The 24727-nt window shown below is 44.0% G+C and overlaps 1 long non-coding RNA gene across 5 annotated transcripts in view; it reads left to right on the forward strand.

Moving 5' to 3' along the window:
• The first annotated feature begins 12275 nt into the window (after positions 1 to 12275).
• The window catches only part of LOC138471664 (uncharacterized), a 277552-nt gene continuing 265100 nt past the window's right edge, over positions 12276 to 24727 (forward strand). For 4 of the 5 annotated variants that reach the window (XR_011268485.1, XR_011268486.1, XR_011268484.1 and 1 more), the window contains exons 1-4: positions 12276 to 12365; positions 12575 to 12692; positions 12781 to 12895; positions 12981 to 13099. This is a non-coding gene — a long non-coding RNA (uncharacterized lncRNA). Of the gene's footprint in view, positions 12366 to 12574; positions 12693 to 12780; positions 12896 to 12980; positions 13100 to 13202; positions 13768 to 24727 lie in introns of those variants that run through there. The other variant, XR_011268482.1, reaches the window with a different exon arrangement.

The raw sequence follows: 24727 nt of genomic DNA on the forward strand, positions 1-24727 counted from the left end.
CTCATGTCAACCATTGTGAAACCATATACTTTATTTAGGTGTAAAGAGATCCATTTAAAAATAGACCCAACTCATAAGGAAATTCACCTGCAAAAACTCACCATGATCGGAAGAAATAACATCTTAAATTTATAACAGGTGTAGGGAAGTACGACTCACCTGTCTACCACTTATCTTGATCAGCAGAATAAGAGCATCTTGTTATGCCCATGCAATTAACACATAGTGCCACTTCCATACTTTTCACAGGTGTATATGAACAGCACATATCAAGCCATTGGGCCTCATCACACGGATGGCGGTAAGGATTTACCGGTACTGGTAAAATACCGGTACCGGTAAATCCTTACCACCTTACTACGAGGTCCCTTTGCGGGTTGGGGGATTTAACGCGTTAAAAACCAACCCGCAAACGGACCCAGGGAGCTAATTACGGTACCGCAATTTGCGGTACCGTAATTAGCGCCTTCCCCATTCCCATTGAGCCCTATGGGGCAAAAATGGCAATGGGGAAGGGCAATGGTGGAAGGGGGAATTACTGCCCCGCCAACCTTGGAATGGGGCGGTAATTCCCCTTTCCGCCAAGGCGGTGCTGGTATTTTACCGGCATTAACCATGGCGCTGTTAGCGCCATGGTTCTCCACCATCCGTGTAATGAGGCCCATTATATGTTACTGCACTGATGCGTTAAAACATTTTCTGAAGACATTAGAGAAATATCATACAGACGCTGTGGTAAGGTTTCATGCCTTACTGATTAATAAATACACAGTTCTTAGAGTTGAACAGGGAGTTTTGTATGTCTTTTTTTAAAGGTAGCAAGATTTGGGATAGTCTTTGAGTCTGGCTGGACAGAATTCTAGACACTAGGCACATAGGTATCAAAGCAACCCCCCCCCCAAATGTCTTAAGGTTGGAACGGGGTACCCTCAGATTTCCACATGCATTGGGTTTATGAAGGCATGTATGTTCAATCCTCTTCAGATGCTGCTGTAGCTATATGGGTGCTATGCCATGCACTATTTGCAGAATGTTTACATTGCCTTTAGAGGTTCCGGGCAATAGACCAGTGCCTTAAGTGGCATTACAAATCGAACCGGGGCTCATCCAGGGGGCGTGGCCTAACAGCGGGGTCCTGCTGGCCCTTTAGGCCACGTCCCCCTGACAAGCCCCAGCTCAATGGGCTACTGGCACCCCTGCCAGGCAGTCTTTTGCAGAGATTAGCATCCTCTCCCCCTTTTGGGGGAGAGGATGCTAATCTCTGCATTTATTTTGTATAGGCTTGCCTGGCAGGGGACTGCGCCTCACCTATTCAGCCATAATGGTGGTGCTGCCCCTCGCCAGCTGGGCAGGGGCAGCGTCACCATTAAGGCTAAAAGGGAGAGGCCACTGGAAGCAGAGGCCTTTTTCCTGAATACTGAAACTCCCGCGAATCCGCGGGAGATTCAGTATTTAGAAAGCAAGGCCTCTGCTTCCAACGGCCTCATGTTTTCTCCATAATGGTGGCGCCGGCCCATGTGCATCCCCTGATTAAAGGGATGCCTCGCAGGTGCGGCGCCACCATTACGGCTGAAAGGCCTTTTTTTCTGAAGCCTGAAACTCTCGCACACGAGCGAGAGCTTCAGGCTGTAGGAAAAAATGCCTTTTCGTGTAGTGGCCGGGGCTGCCAGGGGAGATTAGTGGGCCCAGGCAGGGCCCCGCCTCAAAACGAAATTTCGGAGCCTGCCGGGGCCCAGCCCTGGCAGGCCCCGGCCCACTTAAAGCCCTGCAATAGACTGTTAGAATAGTCGGGTCTTGAGTTCACCAATGCCGTTGCTACTGAAGAAATATTTTTGTCAAGGTTAGGCTTGAGCCCAAATGGACCCCCAAGGTCTTCTCCCATGATTTAACTTGTATAGTACAATTCGATTTTTTTAATTCGACATAAGCATCCTCCAATGTGTTTATTCTCTGATTTATATATACCCACAATCAATACCTCAGTCGTACTTTTGTTCAGGGCCAATGAATTAGCAGTAATCCATCCCTGGATTAGATTGTGCACTCTGTTTATTTTTGTTGCATCCTCGTCATAGTCCCCGGTAAGTTCCAAGACCACCTGGGTATCACCAGCATAGTTTGTATCACCAATGCTGACGCTATCCAGGAGATCAAAGAATGGTCTTGTATACACATTGAATAATGTGGGGGAGAGGCATGCACCCTTGGGTATAGCACATGTGAGTTGCTCTGGGGGTGCCCGAAAACCCTCAGAAGCCACTCTGGCAGTTTGTGGGCTGAGAAGGGATGCCATCCAGGAGACAGCAGTATTAGAACAATTTGCTAGATCCATCAACCTTTCGAGCAGCAATTTGTGATCAATGAGGTCAAATGCTGCTGAGAGGTCGAGAAGCATCCGTAGTGCAATTCGACCATCATCAACAACCTTTGCAAGATTTGCTTTCAAATCCAGAATAGCGGTTTCCGTCCCATGAGAGGATAGGAAACTGGATGGTCGAAGACTCAACACATTATATTTTTCAATATGTGTTTGTAGCTGTAAATAGGCCGCCCTATCTACGATCTTTAATAAAAATGGAAACTCTGTGAACGGGCAGTAACTAGCTGCCTTCTCAGCATTAGCAGCGTCTATTTTAGTAATGGCAGGAATCCACACTTCTTTTAGACACAGATGTACAGTAGATGTGCCATAAAGGGAATTCACTATCCCCATACCAAGGGTTGCTAAGCATTCTATAGATGATTGTATTATACTGGCTGGACATGTATCACCAGTACAGACTGAAGGTTTCAAGCTTTTCACAATTTCTATCAATTCAGCCTCGGAGACAGCGTTAAGCTTGAATTCAGGAATGGAAATGAATGATTAGTCTGTGAAGTATTATTAGATACAATTATAGAAGTAAAATGAAGTTGCAAAGGTGGGCGGGGCTCTCTAGCAGTCACCCCAATTATCAGAGAACACTTGGGCCCTTCAAAAGCTCCCCACCACAAGAATGGAAGACTCAGCCATGGGGCAAGGTTACTGGCCTTTATTAGCAAACAAAATGACAGGGATCACACCAAAAAAACAAATATCCTCTGGAGCTCTAATCTTCTAAGCATGTGTCACCCAGTTTTATCCCAGTGTGAGATCACAAATTCAAGTTCCAACCAACTACACTGGTCAGGCTACATATAGAGAATATATATAGGTTAGTTCTATAATTGGAAAGCCATTTCTAGGAACCCCCCTAAGGCCACCCATACTAGGGTTAGTCTACAATCTTGCAGGGTCGCATAGAGACCATTGGCCCTAGCAAAAATGTATCCTCACATACAGTTTGAATCTGGATTGGCCAGAGTATGTCTTCCCAACCCTGGGACACTGGGCAGTTACCAGACTGAGTGTACCTTTTTAAGGCAATGGGAATGAACATGCAAAGTGTTCCCAAATGTTGCCATTCTCTGATCACCTAAGCCTGTGAGAGTGCATTCAATTGATCCTCCGGACAGAACACTTGTAGCTTCTTCTTCCTTGTTTCAATGGGAACATCTCTCCTCTTCTACCTTGGTTAAATGGGTATTGTTATGATCATCTGAGCCACGTATGCTGAGACCATGGACTGAAGCCCTTATCGCCTGTAATTGTGAGGATTTTAGCCTGACTTTCTTCAGGTGGCTTATTGTCTTGGTAACTGGAACTTTTCTGTCTCCACTTGTCCTTGGCTGAGTGCCTTGTTTTTGCTCGCCTCTGGCAGCAGCGATAATGTCGGCTTTTCCATGTGCTTGAAGCCTGTCTCTCCTTTGCCATCTATTTCCGAGACCTATGTATTCTATATCATTCCCTATGGTGTCTCCATGTTAAAAGCAGTCAAGCATGTGTAAGCTAAATATATGAGCTCTTTGAATCTTGTGGTTTCAGCTTTGGCGAAAGATATGAACACAGCGAACATGTTCATGGTGCCTATATGCAATAATTAGTGCATGTTCGTGAGACTTTATGAATGGATGAATATGTACTTCATGTACAATGTGGCTACGTCATGATGTCAGAGATTACATCACCGATCTCTGGCCTTGCAGTCAGTCGACTTGCTCGATCAATATCATTTCCATATCGTCCAAGTCATTGATTGGGTATGGTCTGAAGACTTGTCTGAGCGAATAGCACTTCTAACACCTATGATACATTGAGGTTCGTGGTGATGGGCCTAAAAGTGAGGCACATCTGTGTTTCACTGCCTTCGTGCTGAGGGTTGTGTGGAGGGCATGAGGGTTAGATTTCTCCCTCATCTACAAAGTGGGGTCTGTCTGCCTGCCTCAATAGTTGCAAGGTGTGAATTGATTTTATTTGAGAAACCGTTCTGAATCATAACACACCATGAGTCACTTTTATAGTCTTACTCTCCAGTTCTCTAAGGATGCTAAATAGTTATTTTTGATCCGACTTAGCATTCTTTATTCTGTTTTCAATACTGTCTCTTAAGGCCTTGGAAATATACTTTTTGCAACTGGCTGCTGCCTTTTGATAGGCTTATAGGTGGGCCTGACATGGTAGTTTCCTCCAGACCTTCTCACTTAGCCTTTTTGCCTTCCTACTTTCAATGATATCTCATGGGAACCAGGTCTTACCTAATGTTTGACTTTTAACTTGCTCAGTCATCATAGGTGTGAGCATATCATTCACAGAAGTGGTGATGTTCTGGAATTAGCATACCAGGACATCACCTCCCCAGAGGGGGCTCGATTGATTAGCATCTGACCAGCTAGGATTTAAAATATCTCCAGGGTAACCTAACAGAGGTATCTGACACTGGATGAGTATTGGATTTTTTGCATTGAGCTGGTAACAGTAAGGTGAAAGCGATAACAAAGAGATCTGTCCATGGGCTAGCTTCTTCAATAATGGGATGAGAGGTTAAAAGATGTTGTGTTAGGACCCAGTCAAGAACATTACCCTCTTTATGAGTAGCCATTTTGACAATTTGGGTAAATCCGATAGCTTCCAAAGTAGATAAAAGAGACGAAGCCTTGCTAGCCTAAATAGTATAGGCCCAAAGATTAAAATCTCCAAAATAATGGTATACATATTGGTTTTTACAAAATCCCCTAACGAGGTGACCAGTTGTTCCTCAAAGAGTGGGGTCTTCATAGGTGGCTGGTATAATATTAGTAGACAGTTAGTAGCATGTGCATTAATACTTAGTTTAATTTAATGAGTTTGTGCTCACAGCTATCTATAGATGATAGAGTGGGTCTGTGAACCCTAAGAACTTGGCATGCTCTATGAACATTACTAACATTTCAACAAAACATTTCATATAAGGGTTAAAGCATTTGATTTTCTCTGACATCAAGTCAAGTATGGTGCTGTAGAAATTGGCATCACTTGCATTCGAATATATCTATGCATCAACTCTCCTGTGCAGTAAAATGGTAGTGAATGTTGCAAGGACTAGCTAACAAAGGGCTATTTGTTAAGCCATTTACATGCAAATGGTAACTTGTTTGCATTGGTTCATGTCATTTTGCTTTCAAAAACACTATTCTCTGAAATCTATATGTTCGGGTCCGAACCCACATGTGCACTATGTTTCTTGCATGTGTGGGTGGAGTTCTCTATATACATCTACATGTGAAAACATGCACAGTTTTAAAAAGGCATGCATGTTAGACTTTCAGTCTCTTTATATTTCTGGACTGAAGATGCACTAGACTCCAGTAACAAATATTTAGTTGAAAATGGTCGTCCCTCCCCCACTACACCTGGCTCTGCCTAGGCATTGAAAGAGCAGACTGCAGAGGATTTTCACTTTGCATAGTTCTTAATTAATGAAATTAATTATTTCAACATACATTTCATTGTGCAAACATCCAGACTGTACTGTGGTGTAGACTGGCTGCATCAAAGCATAATATCATCCTAGGTGACAGTACTTGGCATTGCACCATGACTGAACACCAGTTTCAACCACTAACTACAGTTGAAAATAATACTTAGCTTTACAAATGCAATCAGACTAAAGTGGCAGCCAAAATGCTTTCCGTGCATTTTCTTTTCAATACAAAGTCAATTGGGCCTTTAAAGGACAACCTCACACTTTGGATTCAATAGATATATGGGGAAACACAGGGCATACATTTATCAATACCTATTTTCCTGTTTTTAAAGTGCACCCCTTTTGCTTTCTCAGTCCTTTTATGCTCCCGGGTTCAACCCAGTTTTTAAACTGAACTTTGTGGGGATTGGGATTGATTTACCTTTTTAGATGTAACTTCTGGTTTGGGAAAAACCTGCTGGGACCCAGTCAACCAGACATCATCCTATCTGCAAACCTGCAATTGAGGAGGCCGTTTTGGAATCAGTCACCAAGCGGCATCTGGTAATCCCCTGATAGGCTGCTCTGGCTTCTTTCTCTCAATAGATATGTCTCATTAACTGGTCTTCCATCTGTTCAGAGCCAGTCTCTTGTTCTGCAATCTTCAAGATGTTATTCTCCTGTGTCTTCATCGCCCAATGTTCCATAACCCACCCTTCTGTCCTATGGGCATCCCATTATATTTCCCTCGAATCCCAGCCCTGGCTTGTCACAGAAGAGTCACGTATTTTCCACATGGCCAAAATGGTAGGATGGAGCTTTCTCTTTCTAAAGAGAAACTAATTTTGTTTGTATGCTCTAATCTTTGACTCATCTATAATGCCTTGATAAATCTAAGCCATTTCCATAATGATGACATATAATTCAATTTCAAGAATCTGATAGAGTGTACTTATACAAGATACAAGATATCAAAAGCTCAAATCAATCGGAGCTTGCATGGCAATTCAAGACTTAGGCCCTCATTAGGACCCAGGCGTTAAGGGGTTTACGGCTCCGTAAACGGCGCCGACCCTTAACGCCTGATTCCAAGGTCCCTTTGCGGGATGGTGATTTTAACGCCTGCTTTTTGCAGGCGTTAAAACCCATGCCGCAAAGGGACCTTGGTGCTAATTACGCCACCGTAATTTACGGTGGCGTAATTAGCGCCTTTCCCCATTCCCATTATGCCCTATGGGGCAAAAATAGGAATGGGGAAGGGTAAAATGGGAAATGGGGATTTACCGCCCCACTCACCTTGGAATGGGGCGGTAAATCCGCCATCCACCATGGTGTAAACGTAGTTTGGTGGTAAGGGTACGACCCAGGCGGTAACTTACCGCCTGGGTCGTAATGAGGCCCTTAGTTTCCTTTTTTACACATTTTAAGTGAGAGTTGGAGTCATTTAAATGTGTTGGGATTTCTTTGGCATGCAATTGTAACAGTTCCCCACAAGAGGGCAAAGGTGGCAGATTGCTTATATTTCCTCTCCATGTTCCCCTATCCAAAACAATTTATTTTTAGCTGTACATACTTTGAATGACCTTTAACTTTGACTAATCCAGGCAGGTGGCTTGTGTACATCTAAAACCTGGTGTCATGAGTGAATTCCTTAAAAGCATTCATAGTGTTTTCATGCTTTGAAAACCTGCACTGAATCCATTCAAAGAGACGTTTGGGGTGATCTTATATGCCATCTGACCTGCCAATAAACTATCACTATTTTCTTTCCAGTTCTCAATAGAGTATAGCCTCTTGTTCTGTTCAGTATGCCTACAAGTTGGAACAGAAGTTAAAATGCAAATCTATTCTGTTCTTTTACTCAATCTGCTTTGGCTTTGATTTCTTCATTTGATAATGCAGATCTGTCTTTCCAATGTAAATCAGACAGCAACACACATTTCAATAGCATTTCTATTTCTATTCTTGAGTTCAAACAATATTGATTGAAGGAATTACTAACATGGCAGAATAAAGGAACACATTATTAATGAATTTGCACAAAGACTGTAGTACACCTTTTGCTTTTATGACATAATCTTTACATATGCTATTCGCATTGTAAGGGCATATGAAGAAATACAATTATACACATTTATTTATCAAATGGCTTATGGTATTCTGTGCAAAATAACTACTTTAATTCTGCTACTGCCTTTCACATGTAGAATGGTTAATTCTTCAATGCTGTTCACTTTAAACCTTACAGTTTTCTCAGCTCAAAGTTCCATCCAAAATCAATATCCTGTGCTGACATTTTGGGATCGGGATTTTTCACATGACAGGGATATGCTGTGCCAAGGATTGTGTACTCGACAACACACATTCAAGATGAGCATCGATGGAAAAAAAGTTCTGATAAACGTTGTGTGCGCTGCACAATGGCTAAAAGAAAATATGTCACTGTACATTGATATTATGAAGTGTGGGTTTGAAATAAATTACTTCAACAGTACTTTTCCAACATTTGTGCACGCTACGCAATCTGACAGGTGTATGTTTTTAATGTGGCAGCAAGAAAGAGACAGAAATCCCTAACAAGAGCCAAAGTCAGTACATTTTATGTCAATTGCCTTTGGCAGGAAGGCCTTCCACATGATTAGTTTTCAACTTCATTATAAAATGACTGACAACACGCAGTGCATTCTTGTACAAGGGAATGTAGATATTCACAAATGTCAGACTCCTTTTCAGTTATACATGGATAGTCACACTCACATTCTTGTTCAAGTGTACATAGGTAATCACACACATGACACTCTTTCACTTATATATGGATAGATACACTCATCATGTTCTTCTTGGCGTGAACGTGGGTAGTCACACACAGCAGACTCCTTTTCATTTGTATCTGTATAGTCACACTTATCAACCTCTCAGTCACCTGCAGAGCAATAATCAAGCAAAATTGTATTCTGGTTCACTCATACCTAATAGTCACACTCATCTCATTCTTGTTCACATGTATTAGGATAGTGACGTGCATCCAAACCCTTTTCTCTTATATGTGAATAGCATATTCATCCAGTGCTTGTTTGCATGTAAGCGGATAGTGTGAAAATATGACCCACCAACTACCTCCTGCTCCTGTTATCCTACTGACTGTTATTCGTCAAACAGACCCCACAGACTACCCCTGGGGGGTTAGTCACTCTACTTAACTCCCGTAGACCAATTTGTTTTAACACATTTTATTCAGAAAAAACAACCTATCAATATCTAGATAAAACATATTGTTATTTATACATCAATAAAAACAAATCAATATACACAACTCAACAATCATTCATACTGGGTTAGTTCATGGTCATACCAAGTGTATTGTGCTAATGTCCAATTTAAAAGGAAGTTCTATACGATCTCATGAGCTTCCTAAGTCAGAGTGGTGTCTTATAGAGAATGTTTCAAGGGTAAATCCTGGTAATCAGACCCTGTGTTGCTGTTAAATGTGAGAAGAACACTCGTTAGGTGTGTTCTATAGAGTTCATAGTCACTCTTTCCCTTGAAAAAAACTCAGCACCGTATCTGGAAAGTGCTTGTTAACTGTCACCTTCCTTCAGTTTTTAGATAAAAAAACATGGATAAGCAAAGATGTTGTCGACGCACTGCGTTTCGGCCACTTACGTTGAGATAGTACACATCCATGCTGTGGTCTTCTCAGTTGGTGTGACAGGGCCTTCGTCAGGACAAAAAAGTGATTTTTTTGTAGAAATTAAAACTTCTAACCACTTGTTCAACCTCTACGACTGAAAAAGAGTAAAACTTTGTGAGGATATTGGTCTATATGTGAAAAATAAATGCACAATAACAGCAAAGGAAGGACTGTGGGGCATCACCACTCACCTAGTTGAGTCGAACAGACAGGGACAGATGATCAAAGTAAACAGCACTCAATGAATGTGCTTGATTCGTTCAGACCCACATTTCTGGGTCACGAATGGGAACAGATGCGGGAAGTCTACCTGGAGAGTAGAAATATATATACTATAATTTCTAGTGTTGCTGACTGCCACCAAAAGTATGTAATCACAAAAGGAGAAAACATACCTTAAAATTAGACAGCTGCGCCGTGGAACTTAGGCGGCGACAATCAATGAATGTACTATGTCTGTTTGGACCCCATTCTCCAGGTCACTAATCAGCTCAGGTGCAGAAAATGTACCTGGGAGTAGAGTTGTATGAAAGGACTATAATTCCAACTACTAATTATGACTGCCAGACAGGTGTGCATTCACTTTGCAAAATCATACCTTGCAGTTAACCTGCTTGCTGCGTCGAGGGTCGGCAGAGACAATAATGCTCTTCTGTCAACGGGAGACCTGAGTTCTTCTATAGTTCAAAACATGGCGTGCGCCTCCGTGATTGTACCTACAAATGAAGTAGGGAGAGGAACAAGTGTCAATACACTATCCAGTGCCCAAAATGTATACCGACACTCAAAGAGGCAACAGGTTGCAAAGATATGTGAGTGACTATGGCCCATATCAATCCCCATTTGTGGCAGTATATCTCCTTTTCCCATGCGTATTAATGTTTATAATCTCTTAAGAATCAGGGATAAAGGATTCCTTACCCGATCCTGCACGAAAAAAGGCTTGTCTCAGTTGCTTCTGTCCGCTGGGGAACACGCCACAGTCTGCATCGTGTCAGAGCGGGCAGGTCCTAAAACGAACTAGAGATAAGACTACAGTTGGCGTACTACCCATCGCGGGGATGAGCCATAAACACAAAAAATGGACTAATGAACGGTAGACTCATGGATGCTACCAATGGCTATAATGCAGAGGATTAAACAACTCACCAACTAGGATGTAGAAAATTAATCTCATCCTGCAAACAAATTAATTATGGCTAATCCGTGAAACCCACAGCTGTCCTAGTAAATGCGTGCACAAATCAAACAGGTCAGGACCACATGCAAAAGCCAAATCAATCAGTGTGCAGCTGTACATTAAAGGCCCCAGAGCTGCCTATATTACGTCACATGGGCTGTGTGCAAATGCCCAGCTGTGGCATGCTCTATTGACCAATTAACACGAGGCATAGATGTTTTTGATTTATACAGGTTATAGGATATAGTATCAGTAGACAGATATACATCAAAAGTACAAAGATGTATCTTATACATGATATGAAAGTCAATGCAATATAGCTGTTGTATATACTGTGTACACTGAACAACTTCAAAGTATACGTGTTTGTAAATAAGAAATTTCACACGCTCGCCTTATACTCATATAAAGGTATTATGTACAGATTGACTAATGACATGTATTGTGTTGTCACGTTGTGTACATGTTACACCCTATTGCTTATATCATCAACTACTTCATTCAGTGGGCAAGCTAGGCGTACCCCTCCAAATACTTGATATGTAACCCCAGGTGTAGGGCCACATAGATGTCCCAGTACTACACTGATGAGTCAGGCCCACATCTCTTAGAAGAACAGATTCCACTCAATGCTAGTGTTCAAACCATGTTTCATGCTATCTACCATGATAATCCATTTCTATTCAAGTTGTTTGAGGGTCAGATCTCTATCGCCTCCACGTCTCTTTGCTTTAACAGTTTGTATAACAAGCCATCTAATGTCCATGTGTGTGTGTTTAATTGCCACAAAATGTTCAATCAGCGGTTTGTCCGCTACCTTGTTTTTGACACAGGAGCGATGCCCATATATACGCTGACGTACAGCTCTCTTGGTTTTGCCTATATATACTAGATCACAGGGGCACTTTATGCCGTAAATCATCCAGGTGGTTTTGCAGTTAGTGAATTCCGTGAATGTGTAATTTAATTTGTTTAAGCATACATTCTTCATATTAGAAGTCAGGTGGCACACTGAGCATTGTCCGCATTTGAAGTGCCCAACAACTGGTGGAAGGGCCAAGAGTGTAGATTGGTTGTCCTTCTTCTTGGTTTCTTTCTCGAAGGTGTGTACAAGCATTTGCCTTAAATGCTTCATTTAAAAAAAAAGCAAATCTGGGTTTACTTGGCTGGAAGTCTGGGGTGGATATAAGAGATCAGTGTTTCAATATGGTTTTCTTAAGGGCATTACTAATAGGGCTATAAATCGTCACGCAGGTCATCTGGGCATTTGCACACAGCCCATGTGACGTAATATAGGCAGCTCTGGAGCCTTTAATGTACAGCTGCACACTGATTGATTTGGCTTTTGCATGTGGTCCTGACCTGTTCGATTTGTGCACGCATTTACTAGGGCAGCTGTAGGTTTCACGGATTAGCCATAATTAATTTGTTTGCAGGATGAGATTAATTTTCTACATCCTAGTTGGTGAGTTGTTTAATCCTCTGCATTATAGCTATCGGTAGCATCCATGAGTCTACCCTTCATTAGTCCATTTTTTGTGTTCATGGCTCATTCCCGCGATGGGGAGTATGCCAACTGTAGTCCTATTTCTAGTTCGTTTTAGGACCCGCCCGCTCTGACACTATGCAGACCGTGGCGTGATCCTCAGCGGACGGAAGCAACTGAGACAAACCTTATTTCGTGCAGGATCGGGTAAGGAATCCTTAATCCCCGATTCTTAAAAGGGGATTATAAACATTAATATGCATGGGAAAAGACGATATACTGCCACACATGGGGATTGATATGGGCCATAGTCACTCTCATATTTTTTCAACCTTGCGCCTTTTTTGAACATCTGTATACATTTTGGGCACTGGATAGTGTATTGACACTTGTTCGTCTCCCTACTTCATTTGTAGGTACAATCACGGAGGCGCACGCCACGTTTTGAACTATAGAAGAACTCAGGTCTCCCGTTGACAGAAGAGCATTATTGTCTCTGCCGACCCTCGACGCAGAAAGCAGGTTAACTGCAAGGTATGATTTTGCAAGTGAATGCACACCTGTCTGGCAGTCATAACTAGTAGTTGGGATTATAGTGCTTTCATACATCTCTACTCCCCAGGTTCATTTTCTGCACCTGAGCTATTTAGTGACCTGGCGAAGGGGGTCCGAACAGACGCAGTACTTTCATTGATTGTCGCCGCCTATGTTCCACGGCGCAGCTGTCTAATTTTAAGGTATGTTTTCTCCTTTTGTGAGTACATACTTTTGGTGGCAGTCATCAACACTAGGAATTATAGTATATATATTTCTACTCTCCAGGTACACCTCCGGCATCTACTCCCATTAGTGACCCGGAGATATGGGTCTGAACGAATCAAGCACATTCATTGAGTGCTGTTTACTTTGATCACCTGTCCCTGTCTCGTCCACCCAATCAGGTGAGTGGTGATGCCCACAGTCCTTCCTTGTGTGTGACTCTGCATTTATTTTTCACATTTAGACCAATATCCTCACAAAGTTTAACTCTTTTTTTAATCCTAGAGGTGGAACAAGCGGTTAGAAGTTTTAATTTCTACACAAAATATCACTTTTTTGTCCTGACAAAGGCCCTGTTACACCAACTGAGAAGACCACTGTATGGATGTGTACTATCTCAACTTAAGAGGCCCAAACTCAGTGCGTTGACAACATCTTTGCTTCTACATGTTTTACATCTAAAAACTGAAGGAAGGTGACAGTTAACAAGCACTTTCCAGATACGGTGCAGAGTTTTTTCAAGGAAAAGAGTGACTATGAACTCTAGAGAACAGACCTAAGGAGTGTACTTCCCACATTTAACAGCAATATGGGGTCTGATTACCAGGTTTGACCCTTGAAACATTCTCTATAAGACACCGCTCTGATTTAGGAAGCTCTTTAGATCGAATAGAAATTCCTTTTGAATTGGACATTAGCACAATACTCTTGGTATGACCATAAACCTACCCAGTATGAATGATTGTTGAGTTGTGTACATTGACTTGTTTTTACTGATGTATAAATAACAATATGTTTTGTCTTGATATTGATAGGATGTTTTTTTCTGAATAAAATGTTTTAAAAGCAATTGGTCTACAGGAGTTAAGTAGAGTGACTAACCCCCCAGGTGTAGTCTGTGGGGTCTGTTTGACGAATAACAGTCAGTAGGATAACAGGAGCAGGAGGTAGTTGGTGGTTCATGTTTTCACATATATCAGTACCTTTCATACCACCTTGCCCTCGTACACAAATAATTAGTAGGTACAACCTTTTGTTTACATGTATGGGGATAGTGACACACATCAGGATCCTTTTCATTTACACCTAGAAAGCCAGGACATCGGTTTTTTGTTCACATTTATAAGGATAACGATGTGCTTCAGAATCCTGTTCACATATACGTGGAAAGCACACTCAGTGTGTTCTGGTTCCCTTATGAGTAGAGAGTCACTCTTATACTGTTCTTATTCACATGCATAAGGATAGAGAGGCGTGCCAGAGGGGTTTTCAGCTTACATGGACATCCACTTTCACTGAGTTCCTGACATTTGCTTGTAACTAGACACATTTGCGGGTTCAACAAAAGAGTGCCCCTGCCAGGAGAAAGGAGTAAGTGCTGGCCAGTGTGGACAGTGAAAGAAAAGCACTAATGGAGGTGGCATGTAAAGACTGCACTGGTCAACTTGCCTGCCTTCTTAATAAACCCCACTAGGACTATGCTTGGTCTCCGGCTCTGTCTTTGTGATCCCTCCTTAAGGACAGTGCAGCAGCATGCTGTCGTGAGGATTTTTCCTTAAGGAGAAGGCAACGGCAAGAAAAACACTACATTCCTCCTGCTTAAGTTACCACGAGCCCAGCTCTTAACATGGGAGTCAAGCCCACTTTCACTCTGTAGGGATAAAGTGTTGTTATGATACATATATACAATTCTATTTTACTTCATATGTTATGTTATTTTATTTTATGCAATCTGTTATATTTTTATACTACGGTATGTTTTGTTGTGGTTTGTTGAGGTATGTTTTTTGGTGTGGATAAACTTGTCCCATATATGGCAGGGCACCAAATGTAAGGCAAGCATATCAACACGAAACCGGCAAGGTAGCTCAGCGAGTTTCACATGTCACTCAGATATCTTTGTGCTCAGAGGCGTTGATAGGGGGGTGGGGGCTGAGGGGGCTATAGCCCTGTGTCTTTTGGTTGTATCCCTGGATAGAAACTCATGGGCTACAACCAAAAGGTTCGCTAGCCCTGTGTCCCGACAATCTTGACATTAGCTTAGCCCCGGATCTTTTACAGACATAGCAACACCCCTGTTTGTGCTTGCCGCAGACACAGCTTTGAACCCAGGCAGGGTTGGCTCAGCCAGCCTTTCATCTTTCTAGAGTTGGTTATAGCGTGCTCAAAAATGCAAATAATCTGACAAGAAACTTAACATCCAAAAGTGGTACTGTCAACATAGTTTCAAATTAAATCCTTTGAATCTGATTTGCGCTGGAAAAATAACATCTATGCAGGATGCTGTAGTGAGCTTTGTATATCATATATTGATGTTTTTAATGGTTCACAATCAGAGGTGGCACTATGAACATTTACTAGGTTGTGGAGGGGGGGTATGTCCTTTCTTCCTGTTAATCCCCTGTGCACTGTTATGGTTATGTTGCCCATAGCCGAGTTAGAGAACCAGCTGGATGCAATACCTGACTCTTCTTTTAAAGCAAGTGTCTCATTTGAGGGGAACATTTGTTGAGACCTGCCACTGAGCCGGGCGCAGAAGACTGCTGAGTGCGCGGCGCTTGATTGAACGCAAGGCAATGCGTCAATCGGGGCATTCTGCTGACACTGTAAACTGTGAGAGCAGCTCAGGCAGTGTGTCTCCCTGGCAGCTAAACCCTGACACTGAGTTACAGCGCAGTGCTCAGTCAAGTGCCAAGCTCCGCTCTTCTGGCCTTCATAATGCATGCCATGTGCTTGCTGCAAGCGCTTCCTTACCTGTGGCTGTTTCATGCCTCCGACAACTAGTATCACTTAGCTGGTAAATGCTGGAGAGCGACTGGAGACTGCCCGTGGGTGGTAGCGGTGCGCGGTATAAATCAGCATAACATAGCATAAGCAGCCGTGCATTGAAATGCATTATGGGTAAAAAGGCATTGAAAGGGGTTTTCCCCCATTCAGGAATAACACTGAAAAAAATGACAAGGGCCCTCCATCCAAGTTTGCCGGTACAGTAACAACGGTACCGGTAAGCTTGCCGGTACCATTGTTACCGTACCGGCAAACTGTGAGTTCTGCTTGCGGGCTCTTTTTCGCCTGCCAGGTCTGACCTGGCGGGAGGACTGGCACCCACAAGCAGAGCCAGGTCAGACCTGGCAGGCGAAAAGGAACCCGCGAGCAGAACTCGTAGTTTGCCGGTATGGTAACAATGGTACCGGCAAGCTTACCGGTACCGTTGTTACTGTACCCCTTTGGGGCTCAATGGGAATGGGGAGCATTTTTTTCCGGCGCCCAGGAATTGGCAATTACCGGGTCCGGCGGGCCGTAATGACCTGGTAATTACCCATTTGTGGGTTCCAGAAAAAAATGATACCGGCGGCATCCGTGCCTGTTAAAGCGGCACCGCTACCGCCGGTATTGTAATGAGGCCCAAGGAAACAAATCCGGAGTTCAGTGGCATGACTTGAGGTGACACGGCCTAAAAACATTTCATTGCTACGTTTTGCATTGGAACGGGCTAGTGACCTGCTCCGCACCATCAGGAAATTGGGGGCGATAGCTCCCCATCCAGTATCCCCCTTCTTCAGAAAAGGTGTGGCAGGCAATGTGTCCCGCGGTGCCGATGCATCGGTACAGCACCAAGATTATGTCCTTAGGGTCACTCCAGAGCGGAAGGGCTGGCAAACAAGCAGTTAAGCCATAACTACAGAAGAAGGGGAGGTAGCTGGGGTCATCAACGTGGAGGAATCCAGGGAAGCAATTGGGCCGGAACAAGACGGAGCTACGCTCCGGCAAAAATGGGCGAGCCCGCAGCACATCTGAGACCCACACCACTCCCTGTGTCTCCTGAGCGTTGTGTGACTGGAGTCTCAATGAGTGCAACCTTGCTGTAGCAGCAACATGTGACTTCACAAACTGCATTTGAAAGCCTTCCTTTGCTCACCAGGACCACCCAAACTCGAGGGAAAAAACAATCCAAAGTTGTATATATGTCTCATGCTTTGCACACATTTTACGGTCATGCTGACTATTCTGAGCACCATACTCTGTGTGCATTGCATGCTCAGATAGAATGCACCTTTGAATTGTCACACCTAAGCTCCTTCAGACAAGCAGGCTTTCGCGGGCTCGCATAAGAGCTGCTGGTTTATGATGGAAAGACATGTATAAGGCTAACATCTCTCTACGGTAATTCAGGGCAGAATAGGCCATTTCAGTTAGCAAGCCAGCCGCTCCACAGCGCCACCTAGTAGCTACTGCTGGAAGTTCATCTGCAGCTCCGAGCCACAAAGCAATGCACTGTGGGTATGCAAATGAACCAGAAAGCTTGTATTTGGCAACATGTCTTTGTCTTATGGCACTACTGTTTCATAAAAGTGACAGCTCCCAAGGATGCGAAAACCAACCACAGACGCACTTCGCCCTCATTGAGGGTTATTAACACAGAGCCGGTTGACATCCGTGAAAATGGAATCTTTGGGCTTGTTTACCAAAATCATCAATATTTAAATGAATTAAAAAAAAAGCAAGAAAGAAAAGCCTTCCACTTGAAATATCAGAGTGGAATAGGGCATTTCAGTTAACAAGCCCCAGTGTCGCCTGGAAGTCCTCCCTGTGCATTTACCCTCAGAGTCTTGGAGCAATGAACCGTGGGTATGCAAATTCGGCAAGATACCTTACATTTGGAAGTGTTCTTGTTGTGCATAGTGTTATCAACCAAGATAGTTAAAGCAGCAATTCATGCAGAACTATTGCAGGCGATGCTTCCTAATTGAAAACAAAAAAAAACGTTCTCTCGTTTTGATGACCTGTACAATTATTTAGGGACTCGTTTATTGTGTGCGTACAATAATATCAAATAATAGTACACATGAACAGTACAGATAGCAACATACACAGTACAGACACGCAGTACAGATAGCAACATACACAGTACAGACACGCAGTACAGATAGCAACGTGAGCAACACAGACAGCAACATACACAGTCCAGAGAGCAACACAGCACAGATAGCAACATACACAGTACAGACACGCAGTACAGATAGCAACATACACAGTACAGACACGCAGTACAGATAGCAACGTGAGCAACACAGACAGCAACATACACAGTCCAGAGAGCAACACAGCACAGATAGCAACATACACAGTACAGACACGCAGTACAGATAGCAACATACACAGTACAGACACGCAGTACAGATAGCAACGTGAGCAACACAGACAGCAACATACACAGTCCAGAGAGCAACACAGCACAGACAGCAACATACACAGTCCAGATAGCAACACAGCACAGACAGCAACATACACAGTACAGACACGCAGTACAGATAGCAACGTGAGCAACACAGACAGCAACATACACAGTCCAGAGAGCAACACAGCACAGATAGCAACATACACAGTACAGACACGCAGTACAGATAGCAACGTGAGCAACACAGACAGCAACATACACAGTCCAGAGAGCAACACAGCACAGACAGCAACATACACAGTCCAGATAGCAACACAGCACAGACAGCAACATACACAGTACAGACACGCAGTACAGATAGCAACGTGAGCAACACAGACAGCAACATACACAGTCCAGAGAGCAACACAGCACAGATAGCAACATACACAGTACAGACACGCAGTACAGATAGCAACATACACAGTACAGACACGCAGTACAGATAGCAACGTGAGCAACACAGACAGCAACATACACAGTCCAGATAGCAACACAGCACAGACAGCAACATACACAGTACAGACACGCAGTACAGATAGCAACGTGAGCAACACAGACAGCAACATACACAGTCCAGATAGCAACACAGCACAGACAGCAACATACACAGTACAGACACGCAGTACAGATAGCAACATACACAGTACAGACACGCAGTACAGATAGCAACATACACAGTACAGACACGCAGTACAGATAGCAACGTGAGCAACACAGACAGCAACATACACAGTACAAACACGCAGTACAGATAGCAACATACACAGTATAGACACGCAGTACAGATAGCAACATACACAGTACAGACACGCAGTACAGATAGCAACATACACAGTACAGACACGCAGTACAGATAGCAACGTGAGCAACACAGACAGCAACATACACAGTCCAGATAGCAACACAGCACAGACAGCAACATACACAGTACAGACACGCAGTACAGATAGCAACATACACAGTACAGACACGCAGTACAGATAGCAAAGTGAGCAACACAGACAGCAACATACACAGTCCAGAGAGCAACACAGCACAGATAGCAACATACACAGTACAGACACGCAGTACAGATAGCAACATACACAGTACAGACACGCAGTACAGATAGCAACATACACAGTACAGACACGCAGTACAGCTAGCAACGTGAGCAACACAGACAGCAACATACACAGTCCAGATAGCAACACAGCACAGACAGCAACATACACAGTACAGACACGCAGTACAGATAGCAACATACACAGTACAGACACGCAGTACAGATAGCAAAGTGAGCAACACAGACAGCAACATACACAGTCCAGAGAGCAACACAGCACAGATAGCAACATACACAGTACAGACACGCAGTACAGATAGCAACATACACAGTACAGACACGCAGTACAGATAGCAACATACACAGTACAGACACGCAGTACAGATAGCAACATACACAGTACAGACACGCAGTACAGATAGCAAAGTGAGCAACACAGACAGCAACATACACAGTCCAGAGAGCAACACAGCACAGATAGCAACATACACAGTCCAGATAGCAACACAGTACAGATAGCAACATACACAGTACAGACACGCAGTACAGATAGCAACGTGAGCAACACAGACAGCAACATACACAGTCCAGAGAGCAACACAGCACAGATAGCAACATACACAGTCCAGATAGCAACACAGTACAGATAGCAACATACACAGTACAGACACGCAGTACAGATAGCAACGTGAGCAACACAGACAGCAACATACACAGTCCAGAGAGCAACACAGCACAGATAGCAACATACACAGTCCAGATAGCAACATACACAGTACAGACACGCAGTACAGATAGCAACGTCAGCAACACAGACAGCAACATACACAGTCCAGAGAGCAACACAGCACAGATAGCAACATACACAGTCCAGATAGCAACATACACAGTACAAACACGCAGTACAGATAGCAACATACACAGTACAGACACGCAGTACAGATAGCAACGTGAGCAACACAGACAGCAACATACACAGTCCAGATAGCAACACAGCACAGACAGCAACATACACAGTACAGAAACGCAGTACAGATAGCAACATACACAGTACAGACACGCAGTACAGATAGCAACGTGAGCAACACAGACAGCAACATACACAGTCCAGATAGCAACACAGCACAGACAGCAACATACACAGTACAGGCACGCAGTACAGATAGCAACATACACAGTACAGACACGCAGTACAGATAGCAAAGTGAGCAACACAGACAGCAACATACACAGTCCAGATAGCAACACAACACAGACAGCAACATACACAGTCCAGATAGCAACACAGCACAGACAGCAACATACACAGTACAGACACGCAGTACAGATAACAACATACACAGTACAGACACGCAGTACAGATAGCAACATACACAGTACAGACACGCAGTACAGATAGCAACACAGCACAGACAGCAACATACACAGTACAGACACGCAGTACAGATAGCAACATACACAGTACAGACACGCAGTACAGATAGCAACGTGAGCAACACAGACAGCAACATACACAGTCCAGATAGCAACACAGCACAGACAGCAACATACACAGTACAGACACGCAGTACAGATAGCAACGTGAGCAACACAGACAGCAACATACACAGTCCAGATAGCAACACAGCACAGACAGCAACATACACAGTACAGACACGCAGTACAGATAGCAACATACACAGTACAGACACGCAGTACAGATAGCAACATACACAGTACAGACACGCAGTACAGATAGCAACGTGAGCAACACAGACAGCAACATACACAGTACAAACACGCAGTACAGATAGCAACATACACAGTACAGACACGCAGTACAGATAGCAACATACACAGTACAGACACGCAGTACAGATAGCAACATACACAGTACAGACACGCAGTACAGATAGCAACGTGAGCAACACAGACAGCAACATACACAGTCCAGATAGCAACACAGCACAGACAGCAACATACACAGTACAGACACGCAGTACAGATAGCAACATACACAGTACAGACACGCAGTACAGATAGCAAAGTGAGCAACACAGACAGCAACATACACAGTCCAGAGAGCAACACAGCACAGATAGCAACATACACAGTACAGACACGCAGTACAGATAGCAACATACACAGTACAGACACGCAGTACAGATAGCAACATACACAGTACAGACACGCAGTACAGCTAGCAACGTGAGCAACACAGACAGCAACATACACAGTCCAGATAGCAACACAGCACAGACAGCAACATACACAGTACAGACACGCAGTACAGATAGCAACATACACAGTACAGACACGCAGTACAGATAGCAAAGTGAGCAACACAGACAGCAACATACACAGTCCAGAGAGCAACACAGCACAGATAGCAACATACACAGTACAGACACGCAGTACAGATAGCAACATACACAGTACAGACACGCAGTACAGATAGCAACATACACAGTACAGACACGCAGTACAGATAGCAACATACACAGTACAGACACGCAGTACAGATAGCAAAGTGAGCAACACAGACAGCAACATACACAGTCCAGAGAGCAACACAGCACAGATAGCAACATACACAGTCCAGATAGCAACACAGTACAGATAGCAACATACACAGTACAGACACGCAGTACAGATAGCAACGTGAGCAACACAGACAGCAACATACACAGTCCAGAGAGCAACACAGCACAGATAGCAACATACACAGTCCAGATAGCAACACAGTACAGATAGCAACATACACAGTACAGACACGCAGTACAGATAGCAACGTGAGCAACACAGACAGCAACATACACAGTCCAGAGAGCAACACAGCACAGATAGCAACATACACAGTCCAGATAGCAACATACACAGTACAGACACGCAGTACAGATAGCAACGTCAGCAACACAGACAGCAACATACACAGTCCAGAGAGCAACACAGCACAGATAGCAACATACACAGTCCAGATAGCAACATACACAGTACAGACACGCAGTACAGATAGCAACATACACAGTACAGACACGCAGTACAGATAGCAACGTGAGCAACACAGACAGCAACATACACAGTCCAGATAGCAACACAGCACAGACAGCAACATACACAGTACAGAAACGCAGTACAGATAGCAACATACACAGTACAGACACGCAGTACAGATAGCAACGTGAGCAACACAGACAGCAACATACACAGTCCAGATAGCAACACAGCACAGACAGCAACATACACAGTACAGGCACGCAGTACAGATAGCAACATACACAGTACAGACACGCAGTACAGATAGCAAAGTGAGCAACACAGACAGCAACATACACAGTCCAGATAGCAACACAGCACAGATAGCAACATACACAGTCCAGATAGAAACACAGCACAGATAGCAACATACACAGTCCAGACACGCAGTACAGATAGCAACGTGAGCAACACAGACAGCAACATACACAGTCCAGATAGCAACACAGCACAGACAGCAACATACACAGTACAGGCACGCAGTACAGATAGCAACATACACAGTACAGACACGCAGTACAGATAGCAAAGTGAGCAACACAGACAGCAACATACACAGTCCAGATAGCAACACAACACAGACAGCAACATACACAGTCCAGATAGCAACACAGCACAGACAGCAACATACACAGTACAGACACGCAGTACAGATAACAACATACACAGTACAGACACGCAGTACAGATAGCAACATACACAGTACAGACACGCAGTACAGATAGCAACACAGCACAGACAGCAACATACACAGTACAGACACGCAGTACAGATAGCAACGTGAGCAACACAGACAGCAACATACACAGTCCAGATAGCAACACAGCACAGACAGCAACATACACAGTACAGACACGCAGTACAGATAGCAACGTGAGCAACACAGACAGCAACATACACAGTCCAGATAGCAACACAGCACAGACAGCAACATACACAGTACAGACACGCAGTACAGATAGCAACATACACAGTACAGACACGCAGTACAGACAGCAACATACACAGTACAGACACGCAGTACAGATAGCAACATACACAGTACAGACACGCAGTACAGATAGCAAAGTGAGCAACACAGACAGCAACATACACAGTCCAGATAGCAACACAGCACAGACAGCAACATACACAGTACAGACACGCAGTACAGATAACAACATACACAGTACAGACACGCAGTACAGATAGCAACATACACAGTACAGACACGCAGTACAGATAGCAACGTGAGCAACACAGACAGCAACATACACAGTCCAGAGAGCAACACAGCACAGATAGCAACATACACAGTACAGACACGCAGTACAGATAGCAACGTGAGCAACACAGACAGCAAGATACACAGTCCAGAGAGCAACACAGCACAGATAGCAACATACACAGTCCAGATAGCAACACAGCACAGATAGCAACATACACAGTCCAGATAGCAACACAGCACAGATAGCAACATACACAGTCCAGAGAGCAACACAGCACAGATAGCAACATACACAGTCCAGATAGCAACACAGCACAGATAGCAACATACACAGTACAGACACGCAGTACAGATAGCAACATACACAGTACAGACACGCAGTACAGATAGCAACGTGAGCAACACAGACAGCAAGATACACAGTCCAGAGAGCAACACAGCACAGATAGCAACATACACAGTCCAGATAGCAACACAGCACAGATAGCAACATACACAGTCCAGATAGCAACACAGCACAGATAGCAACATACACAGTCCAGAGAGCAACACAGCACAGATAGCAACATACACAGTCCAGATAGCAACACAGCACAGATAGCAAGAGATAGCAACATACACAGTCCAGAGAGCAACACAGCACAGATAGCAACATACACAGTCCAGATAGCAACACAGCACAGATAGCAACATACACAGTCCAGAGAGCAACACAGCACAGATAGCAACATACACAGTCCAGATAGCAACACAGCACAGATAGCAACAGATAGCAACATACACAGTCCAGATAGCAACACAGCACATATAGCAACATACATAGTCCAGATAGCAACACAGCACAGATAGCAACATACACAGTCCAGATAGCAACACAGCACAGATAGCAACATACTCAGTTCAGATAGCAGTTGCTAGAATGCGTCGCAATATTCTCTCGCATGCTGCATAGATATTGATATCAAAGAATCAATCCATCACGACTTTTACGAGACGCCCAAAGTGCACTGGAGAGCCCAGTTTCCCTGGAACATGCCTGGGGTCCCCTCTGGCTCTACATAAGGTCAGGAAGAACCCCTACCACCACATCCAAAGCTGGTCACTTCCTCGATTCTGGGGGCTCCACATGTGAGCCTCTGGTTGGTCATTGTAAACTTGGCCCACCCTTGTTCGTCAACCACGACCGACCTCCGTTTTCTTAATCTGTCATGGGGTGGTTATGAGAGGTTCCCCCATTGCCCTATTTTTCCCTCACTACACCCTACGCCTCAACCTCCACTCTATAGCACCCCACCCTTCTCATCAAGTGGGTTATAGTCTAC

This window comes from Ambystoma mexicanum, chromosome 8, assembly GCF_040938575.1.
Source record: "Ambystoma mexicanum isolate Mex_15411 chromosome 8, UKY_AmexF1_1, whole genome shotgun sequence".
NCBI lineage: Eukaryota > Metazoa > Chordata > Amphibia > Caudata > Ambystomatidae > Ambystoma > Ambystoma mexicanum.